At 35.5% G+C, this 8,360-nt stretch overlaps 2 non-coding genes across 2 annotated transcripts; both read right to left on the reverse strand.

The window, feature by feature from the left end:
• Positions 1-5,250: 5,250 nt before the first annotated feature.
• On the reverse strand, positions 5,251-5,320 carry LOC111769868 (small nucleolar RNA U2-30). Its single transcript, XR_002802711.1, has one exon. It is a non-coding gene; the product is annotated as a small nucleolar RNA U2-30 (small nucleolar RNA).
• A 147-nt stretch (positions 5,321-5,467) lies between these two features.
• Positions 5,468-5,546, reverse strand: LOC111769869 (small nucleolar RNA U2-19). Its single transcript, XR_002802712.1, has one exon. It is a non-coding gene; the product is annotated as a small nucleolar RNA U2-19 (small nucleolar RNA).
• Between the last annotated feature and the right edge of the window lie 2,814 nt (positions 5,547-8,360).

Consider the following 8,360-nt stretch of genomic DNA (forward strand, 5'->3'; position numbering starts at 1 on the left):
GCCTGGCACATAGTGGGCTCAGTTAGCGATTTATAGTGGGGGTTAGCAAGCAGTATTCCTCTTACAATTCTTTTTTTTTTAATTGAGGTAACACTGGTTCATAACATTATAAACATTTCAGGTATGCATCATTCTATTTTGATTTCTATATGGACTATATCACATTCACCGTCCAAATCATGTTCACTGTGCTCATGCGCCCTTTTCCTCTTTTCACCCTCCTCCGTCTCCCTTTCCCCTCTCGTAACCATCAATCTAATCTGTGTATCTATATGTTTGTTTGTTGTTGCTGTTGTTTTTATCTCCCACTTATGAGTGAAATCATCGGGCACTTGGCTTTCTCTGTCTGACTTATTTCACTTAGCATAATACCCTGGAGGTCCATCCGTCTTGTAGCGAATGTCAAAATTTCATCTTTTATATGGCTAAGCAGTATTGTCTTTATATAAAACATCTTCTGCAAATTTTCCTGGTATAATACTGTAGAAAGCATAGTATTTAATAAATCTTCAACAAGCATAATATTACTAAGATACTCAAAACATAGATAAAAATTGCACCATATTTATCATTCTGTACTTCAAAAATTAAACTAAATAAAGAATGGAGGAAGAGAGGTGCATTTCTTAGTTTCCAAGATCCGCCATTTTTCTGGTGGCATCCTTATTCTTGTGCCTCTGTGTCAGATTTCTTGATGTAGAATGCTTTCTTAACTCTGTTTGTCAGGCACAGTAGTGCCTTTTTGAAGTTCTGGTCAGAACTTTAATCTTAAAGCATACCTACACATAGCTTTTTCTGGGAACGTGCTAGAATTTAGCAGGACAAGACAGCCTCATCATTTACTTAATTCTAGAAGTCTATAGCACTACTGGGAATAAGTAAAACAAAACAAAAAGATTCCTATCCCACAAAACTCATCATTCGATCTCCCACTCAGACTACATGGAAGCTCCATTTTACATTCTCCAGATTGTTAATATTTCATTTTCCAGGAAATGATGCATTCTACAATTCATTGTCCAACTTTCCAGAACAAAAACTCAGAAGAAACAGAGATGCTTCAAAAATTACAGTGAGCTACAGTGAAGTATAAATTCATAGTAACTATCTTCATAAATAATTAAGCACATGACTTATTTACTTAGTCTGCAGATAATGGTTTAATTTATTTAGACTGTTTAAAATTAAACCTCCTCATTCATTTTAATTTTAAAGATGAAAAGATTATTTCCTTCCCCCTGATTTTCAGCAACTGTATAATCCTTCTTTCTGCTCATTTCCTCTATGTGTAAACATGGTTTCTTCTTTATTTTTAATTCTTTAATTTTATCTACTTAGCAGCTATCATTCCACGTCTCTATTTTCCTAGTTTCTTGGAAGACTGCGATCATTTTTAGCAAGTCGTGTTAGTCAAACTCTACATGTGTTTACTCTTTCATTCTCTAAAATCTGTTGCTTCTTCCCAATATCCTGTTACACAATTCTTTGTTTTTGTTTTTTGCAGCTTGTCGCTATCACTGTTATAGACCCTCTGTCCATAGCATACAAGATCCAGTGGTGACAAGCTGCATTGCAATTTGCATGATTTGCTTTCAAGTCTTGCTTATAAACATGACAGTTTGCCTAGCTGCTGTCACAAACACTATATTAATATTCCTTCTCATTAACTCCACATTGGGTTGAAGAAGGGTTACTTGTAATCTAGGGACCAAGTCGGTGTTTATATCTTATGGTTGAACAATGAAAATTACCAAGCATCCTAGTTAAGCAATTAATTAGGTCCTGAGTATATTATTTTGTACAGGCTAGTCTTACAATCTGGATGCCCACACAAAAAATAACTCAGAAAGATGACAAGTTATTTTTTTCAGGCTGGGCCATAATTCCATCAGATTATTAAGCATTTTAAAGCTACAATTTAGGTAACTGATTATTGTCAGTCTTATTTCTCCATGTTACTCAGGAATTTATATGTATTAAATATGCAGGAGGGGTAAGTTTATTATACGGTTTCCTTAAACCACTGCTTGAAAGTGAAATGCATACCAATTTCTCTAGAATGTATCTACAGAAGGATCTTTTGATATGATTTGTGATATGTTATGGTTTCTAATGTTCATAACTAGGATTGCATAAGAATCTGGAAATATAGAATTGGTAATGGATAAATTAGGAACACAAGTAAACAATCCTATAAGATTATGTTGAAAGTTAAGCTGCTTGGGGATCATGTTAATAGTTGTACAGAGTGTAATATTACTCATTTTGATGCACTTGAGGAAACCTGGATCTAATTCAGATATCCTCATTTCTACAGAGTGAGGAGTACTGGCTGCAGCCCCAGCAGCTGTCCACGAAGGGTCTTCTGGAAGCAGAGAAATAATCTCCAAGGGCTCTTGAAATTGCTCTGGACCCCAAAGTCCAAATCAATGAAGGAGATTTTCCTTATCAAGAAAGGTGTCTTGAGATTCAGATAATACAGGTAAAGTTATTTTATACACTGTACGATCACACAATTTTTGGAGAAATTTCCCAGGAACTTTCCATAAGTAAATTGATTTACATGCCACAGCAAATTATAGATACCTTTCTTCTGTTTTTGTCATATTATTTCATATTTAATTGCTTCATGCCTGATTCTTCTCACTTCTGAACTAAAGGCAGGAACCTGGAACAGCGCTTGGTAAATGGTACCTGTGCAATAGATATTTGCTAAATTTAATGAAATTTGTTTTTAATGTAATTCTGAGTTTTTCATCATGTTCAGCTTCAAAGCCTTTTGGTGTAGAATTCTTTTAGGAAGGAAATTTTTTAGGCCACTATTGTTTCCACGAGCAGCATATATTTATTGGAAAATCAAAATTCATTTATGGATTAAAACCTGCTTTGGATCCTTTATGCCCCCAGGATTTGTGTTTATGAAATTCATTTAGAATGCTGTGTTAAGTTCGTACCTCTTGGTCCCAAAGCTACTGCAACATGAGTACAAATCATCAATCTGTAAACATATTATTTTGAGGAAGAAGCAGTAAAAGCCACAGACATTTGAAACCTTTTCTAATGTGTTAATGATATCAGGATATTTTTAATATATCTAAGTTCATTTACTTTTGAAATTCAAAATTATTGGTGCAAAGTATTTTATTAAATGCTAGATTCCAATTTTTGTTTCTGATCACTCATAAGTTTAATTTATGTTAATGTGCTATTTTATTTAGCCTTTAAAAGTACAAGTTACGGCTTTGTAGTATATTTTGAAGTTAGGGATTGTGATGCCACCAGCTTTGTTCTTTTTTTCAGGGTTGCTTTAGCTATTCAGGGCTCTTTTGTGGTTTCATATAAATTTTAGGATTCTTTTTTTTTCTTTTTTTTGAGGAAGATTATGTCTGAGCTAACTGCCGCCAATCTTTCTTTTTTTGCTGAGGAAGGCTGTGCCCATCTTCCTCCACTTTATATGTGGGAGGCTTACCACAGCATGGCTTATCAAGTGGTGCCATGTCCACACCCGGCGAACTGGCAAACCCTGGGCAGACGAAGCTGAACGTGTGCACTTAACTGCTGTGTCACCAGGCCAGGCCCAATTTTAGGATTCTTTGTTCTATTTCCGCAAAGAGTGTCACTGGGATTCTGATTAGGATTGCATTGAATCTGTAGATTGCTTTAGATAATGTGGACAATTTAACTATGTTTATTCTTCCAATCCATGAGCGTGGAATATCTTTCCATTTCTTTATGTCATCTTTGATTTCTTTCAATAATGTCTTATAATTTTCAGTGGTTTCTTGGTTTCACCTCCTTGTTTAAATTTATTCCTAGGTTTTTTACTCTTTTTATTGCAATTGTAAATGGGATGGTATTCTTGAGTTCTCTGTCTGCTTATTCATTATTAGTGCATAATAATCTAAACAGCATGGTACTGGCAAAAAAAACCAGACACACAGATCAATGGAAAAGAATTGAGATACTCCCAAGTACTTGATCTAATACATTAAGTTCCAACTCCTGGGGGAATATACACACATGGATAAATTTATTAGATTTAACTTCATATTTGTAATAATTACTTTTTTGGTCTGCCCCTATAGTATACGTCTTCCAAAATACCATAGAGATAAATTCATTTGGTATTATACTTTTTTGTGTCTGGCTTCTTAGTATAATGCTTTTTAAATTCATATATGTTACTGTGTGTATCAGTCATACATCTCATTTCATTGCTGAGCAGTATCCCACTGTATGGATATACCAAAATGGTTATACATTAGCTATTGAATGCGCATTTGGGATTGTTTACTGTTTTCTGAATCATTTTCTATATAAAAAGTTTCATAAGGAAAATAGCAATTCCACTGACAAGTTTAGGTTTAGCAATAAATATTAGCCTCGTCTAGTTTTCTTTGCCATGTTATTATATCATTTTATTTATATTTTTATTTATTTTCTATTTTTTATTTGATTAGACTAGACAGATTGGAAATTTTCAAATAATGTGTTTTATTTGTACATTTCAAATCTCATGTATTGAGATTTGATATTAGTTGTTAATTTATTCTGATTTATCTTTTTGCTAAAGTATTGCCTTATTATTCTGTCTATTTTTTTGTAATTTCTCTCTTAACAATGAGGTCATCCGAGGCTGCAATGATTTCAATATATAATGTTTTATTTTGCACCAGACTCAAAACAAAATGGACTGAAATATAATAATGATCCTTTATTTTCCCAGATCAATCAAAGGTTTCCTAGGGGAATAATTATTTTTCTTTCTGTTTTTTTTTTTTTTTTTACTATTTTGATTTTGGATTTGTTTTAAAACCCCTGGCATATTTCTCTTTTAAAACATTAATGTTGATAAAAATTACTGTGATCTGTTTCACAGTCTAGTGTATGACTTTTTTTTTTATGGCTTACATTTGCTTTTTTTTTGAGTTCATAATAGTTGAGGGCCCGCCTGGTGGCACAGTGGTTAAGTTTGCACGGTCTGCTTTGGCGGCCCAGCGTTCACCAGTTTTGGATCCTGGGTGCAGATCTACACACTGCTTGTCAATCCATGCTGTGGTAGGCGTCCCACATATAAAGTACAGGAAGATGGGCACGGATGTTAGCTCACAGCCAGTCTTCCTCGGCAAAAGAGGAGGACTGGTGGCAGATGTTAGCTCAGGGCTAATCTTCCTCAAAAGAAAAAATTTAAAAAATTTAAAAAACAAGAAAATTACCTTGATATTTCAGGTTTCTTTTTTTTTCCAATTCTGAGCTCAGCTTGTGTCGAAACTTTCATAGTTATAAAGGCCAGTAGTAAAACCTTTTTTCATCATTGCTCAGAATTTCATACACACACATCACCCTCCCCAAACTCATTTATCTATTGACAAGTCCTCAGTTATCCACTGCCGTCTTTATACACACACACTCACACACACACACATTACCCTAGACATGAGCCAATATTGTACTCTATGCTTTTGCTTCTCAGAACTCAGAGATCACTCATCAGGTAGACTTGAAGCTCATCTGGTGCTCGGATTTGGCTATTTTCATCACTGGTCCACTTCAGTAAGAGCAGATCTCAGAGAAGATATTTCAGCTTTCAAAATAGTTTTCCTGGGTGGGCTCAAATGTGTCTCTCTCGTAACGCACGTCCCTCTCCTTTGAACTGTGGCCTACACTTCACCTAAAAGTCTTAGGAATATTGGATATTCTACCAGAATTTTAACTCTGTAACCCAAACTTTAAGCCTGCTTTTCAGCCATGTCTGTTCTGCATATCTATAAGCTAAAGGATTATTTGAATCTCTCTGATTCTCTACCTACGCTTTGACTCAGGAGGTCATATTTATCTCATATTTAAACTCTCCTTTACAGCTGGAGCAGCTAGTGCATGTAAAAATTCCTATTAACCAACATTGCCCATAACTAAAACCTGCCACAGGGGCATGCTGCCCCAATGTTGTGTCCCCCACCTGAAATTAAAGACCAGTTTCCATTTACTTCAAAAAAGTTAGTTTTCTGCACTCTGACTAAATCTGTGAATAACCTAATTCCACAATACCATCTTAAATATTCATTTTCTGGTAGTAATCAATGTAAGCAATGGGGATCCAAGTAGAAAACCCAAGGCATATTCAGCTAAGATTTTTAAACAGATTTTGATAAATGGATTACTTATTGAGATGTAAATAGCCTTTAGAAAAACTGAAAGGGATGTCAAGGCACACAGAGACTAGTAATAGCGTGAAGACATGACCATCTGTAATAAACCCAAAAGTTCAAGGGGAAGAGCTCAGTGAGAGGCAATATTCTTCTGTCTCAATCATTGTAGGACCAGGTACCAGGCAACTAGACACCACCTCTATAGCTCAGAGCCTGACCAAATTATTCAAACCAGCTGATTCTAAACTCTTTACCCTGCTCGGCCTTGCTTTTCCCTTGGAAACTCCAATAAAGGCTCTAGCCTAAACCTTGTTTTTGCTCCTGTCTTCTGCCTCCTGATCAGCCTGGTGTTTTTCCCTGTGGTCCTACGTGGTGCACTGTGCCCCCTGTTTCTAGGACCTATGAGTATAATAAACTTTGTTTTCCTGAGCTTCTTCTGTGCCTCTTCTTGTGGCCATACTTGACTGGCCATCTCATAAAAGAATACACAACAGGAATACTTCCACAATCAGAACACAGCGCCAAAGAAAGGAGAGAGTGAAAAAATGTCTTTGTCACTCTTCCTTCCAGTGCTGTGATTTTTCTACTCAAACCATTCATCCAGAGGCCAGAGGGTGAAGAAGCCCAGGTAATGACATGTCTAGGTTTAATAAAATTCATAGAATTGGCCATTTTGTTTGTTGTTGTCGTTGTTGTTGGAGGGAAGAGAAAAGAAGGCATCTTCAAGTATGACATATAATCAATTGGTCCTCTTTTAAAGATAAAATTACAGCTTTTTTCTTTTATTTTGTAAAATGTTTACACCATATCTCCATATTCTTAACATTCATGTATCTTAACTAACTCAATTTTGTCCTCAATTATTTATATTAGTCTTTGGGGAAGGAAATATGTTGGTCAAAATGGAGTTCCAAACTCTATGAGTGGGTAATGATAAATATATTTCATGCTCTCACCACTTTTCTAATGCTGGCTATTAAGGGGCTCTGCCTAACACAATCACTCAAGAATCCATGCTGATGAAGATGCCAACTCATCATGTGCTTCCCTCATTACGATGGTAAGCCATGCAGTGACTGTTAAGGTTTCTGCCTGGAAGTAAACACATCATCCCTGCTAGTATTTCATTAGCCAATAATTCACATCTTTCTACCTAGCTTTAATGCAGTAGAGCTGTGCGATCATACTGTGTGATTCAAGAAGCAAATTGAAATATTTTCAAATAATTGTAATAATTACCATGGAGAATGTATTTTATTTGGCTTTACTTCTCCCTAGATATACATTATTTTGTCATTTCTCCCCGCTCATCTCTCTAAAAAGTCCCTGTAGACATTAGGCAAAATATTTTCTCATCTTAACTTAAGAAGTTTTATATTATTGTGAAGGACTCTCTCACCTGATCTCTGCGTGGCATGAATTTTTGGCCCTGATATAAGGTTGAATGAAAAGTCACTGTGTGGATACTGGATTTCTGTGGATGTCAATGCCAAGAGCAGCTATTAGTGGCATTAGAGGAAATAAAAGAGACCTCTAAGTGCTTCAGCAAAGAATCTTGCTTCCTATCCAGACCCCTCTAAGTTGAGCAGTATGACTAAGTTAGGGATTCTATCTAAATTTTCTTTAGAGGTGTCTAGATCATGTTGAGTTTTCAGAGCAAAACAAAAGAACTGGATGATGACTCTGTCATCAATATGATTTTTCCTGTACTATATTTGGCTAAACTATTGAAATTCCTGGTATGTCAAAAGCATCTTTTGATAATTTCATTGGAATCAGGAGGAGAGAGGAGTATTTAGAGATAAAAGCTTATGTCATCATCTTGCCATAATTTCTGGTTTTGGATAATAGCATTGAGGATGCCATAGAGCGAGCAGAGGTGACAAGTAAAGAGTATAGGCAATGATGAGAAGAATCTGAACCAAGCAAGAGCCAGCAAAGAAAAGGGAGACGTTAAAATTTAGATGCATCTGTAATTTTTATTGCACGTTGTTCCAACGTTTTTGATTGGGCTGGGGTGAGTTTCAGTAACGTGTAAGGAGAAAATAACTAAAGCAGCCACTGAAGGAGAATAGGTCATTAATTTACAAAATAGATGGAGATACATTTCAGCTATAGGAAAAGTAAAGATACAATAGTTTTTAATATGTAAAAATGCTGTAACAAAAAATTTTTTTTTACTGAAAAGTCAAAATGACCACCAACACATAT

This window comes from Equus caballus, chromosome 21 (assembly GCF_041296265.1).
Source record: "Equus caballus isolate H_3958 breed thoroughbred chromosome 21, TB-T2T, whole genome shotgun sequence".
NCBI lineage: Eukaryota > Metazoa > Chordata > Mammalia > Perissodactyla > Equidae > Equus > Equus caballus.